This window comes from Cornus florida, unplaced genomic scaffold (genome assembly GCF_030987335.1).
Source record: "Cornus florida cultivar Cherokee Brave unplaced genomic scaffold, ASM3098733v1 CherokeeBrave_3.0.0_Hap2_scaffold_97, whole genome shotgun sequence".
Classification (NCBI taxonomy): Eukaryota; Viridiplantae; Streptophyta; class Magnoliopsida; order Cornales; family Cornaceae; genus Cornus; species Cornus florida.
In genome coordinates, this window is record NW_026775931.1 from 17,501 (window position 1) to 20,000 (window position 2,500).

A 2,500-nucleotide genomic window follows, 5' to 3' on the forward strand; every position below is an offset into this window, starting at 1 on the left:
AGAAGTGCTTTGCTCGAGACGGATTTCGATTTGGAGGTCCCCCGGGTTAATTTTACCCATTATGACTCCTCGCCCGCACGCTCGTGCACCCCGACGTGCACGTGGGCATGGTATGCTAAAATTGAAGTTTGGAGTTTGGGTTTGAAAATTTTATGGGAGCTTCCTAGAAGCCTAAGAAATGCTTTGCTCGAGACGGATTTCGATTTGGAGGTCCCCCGAGTTAAGTTTGCCCTTTATGACTCCTCGCCCGCATGCTCGTGCACACCGGCGTGCACGTGGGCATCGTATGCTAAAAAATGAAGTTTGGAGTTTGGGTTCAGAAATCTTATGGGAGCTTCCTAGAAGCCTAAGAAATGCTTTGCTCGAGACGGATTTCGATTTAGATTTCCGCCGTTTAAATTTTGCCAATTACGGCTCCTCGCGCGCACGCTCAAGCACCCCGACGTGCACACCGGCGCGCACGTGGGCATCGTATGCTAAAAAATGAAGTTTGGAGTTTGGGTTTGAAAATTTTACGGGAACTTCCTAGAAGCCTAAGAAATGCTTTGCTCGAGACGGATTTCGATTTGGAGGTCCCCCGAGTTAATTTTGCCCATTACGACTCCTCGCCCGCATGCTCGTGCACACCGGCGTGCACGTGGGCATCGTATGCTAAAAAATGAAGTTTGGAGTTTGGGTTTGAAAATTTTATGGGAGCTTCCTAGAAGACTAAGAAGTGCTTTGCTCGAGACGGATTTCGATTTAGATTTCCGCCGTGTTAATTTTGCCAATTACGGCTCCTCGCGCGCACGCTCAAGCACCCCGACGTGCACACCGGCGCGCACGTGGGCATCGTATGCTAAAAAATGAAGTTTGGAGTTTGGGTTTGAAAATTTTACGGGAACTTCCTAGAAGCCTAAGAAATGCTTTGCTCGAGACGGATTTCGATTTGGAGGTCCCCCGAGTTAATTTTGCCCATTACGACTCCTCGCCCGCACGCTCGTGCACCCCGGCGTGCACGTGGGCATCGTATGCTAAAAAATGAAGTTTGGAGTTTGGGTTCGGAAATTTTATGGGAGCTTCCTAGAAGCCTAAGAAATGCTTTGCTCGAGACGGATTTTGATTTGGAGATCCCACGAGTTAGTTTTTGCCCATTATGACTCCTCGCCCGCACGCTCAAGCACCCCGGCGTGCACGTGGGCATCGTATGCTAAAAAATGAAGTTTGGAGTTTGGGTTCGGAAATTTTATGGGAGCTTCCTAGAAGCCTAAGAAGTGTTTTGCTCGAGACGGATTTCGATTTGGAGGTCCCCCGAGTTAGTTTTGCCCATTATGACTCCTCCCCCGCACGCTCAAGCACCCCCGCGTGCACGGGGGCATTGTATGCTAAAAAATGAAGTTTGGAGTTTGGGTTTGGAAATTTTATGGGAGCTTCCTAGAAGCCTAAGAAGTGCTTTGCTCGAGACGGATTTCGATTTGGAGGTCCCCCGAGTTAATTTTGCCCATTATGACTCCTCGCCCGCACGCTTAAGCACCCCCGCGTGCACGTGGGCATTGTGTGCTAAAAAATGAAGTTTGGAGTTTGGGTTTGTAAATTTGATGGGAGCTTCCTAGAAGCCTAAGAAGTGCTTTGCTCGAGACGGATTTCGATTTGAAGGTCCCCCGTGTTAATTTTGCCCATTACGGCTCCTCGCCCGCACGCTCAAGCACCCCGGCGTGCACGTGGGCATTGTATGCTAAAAAATAAAGTTTGGAGTTTGGGTTTGGAAGTTTTATGGGAGCTTCCTAGAAGCTTAAGAAGTGTTTTGCTCGAGACGGATTTCGATTTGGAGGTCCCCCGAGTCAATGTTGCCCATTATGGCTCCTCTCCCGCATGCTCAAGCACCCCTGCGTGCACGTGGGCATTGTATGCTAAAAAATAAAGTTTGGAGTTTGGGTTTGGAAGTTTTATGGGAGCTTCCTAGAAGCTTAAGAAGTGTTTTGCTCGAGACGGATTTCGATTTGGAGGTCCCCCGAGTCAATGTTGCCCATTATGGCTCCTCGCCCGCACGCTCAAGCACCCCGGCGTGCACGTGGGCATTGTATGCTAAAAAATAAAGTTTGGAGTTTGGGTTTGGAAGTTTTATGGGAGCTTCCTAGAAGCTTAAGAAGTGTTTTGCTCGAGACGGATTTCGATTTGGAGGTCCCCCGAGTCAATGTTGCCCATTATGGCTCCTCTCCCGCATGCTCAAGCACCCCTGCGTGCACACCGGCGTGCACGTGGGCATTGTAGGCTAAAAAATGAAGTTTGGAGTTTGGGTTTGGAAATTTTATGGGAGCTTCCTTGAAGCCTAAGAAGTGTTTTGCTCGAAACGGAATTCGATTTGGAGGTCCCCCGAGTCAATTTTGCCCATTACGACTCCTCGCTCGCATGCAATATCTACTCCTGTCAGAGCTGTGGTTTTACTTAAGACTACTATAGGGGGGGGGGAGTTCTCAGCACCAAGAGCTGCAAGTAAGGCCATTGCTTGCTTTGCAGTCTC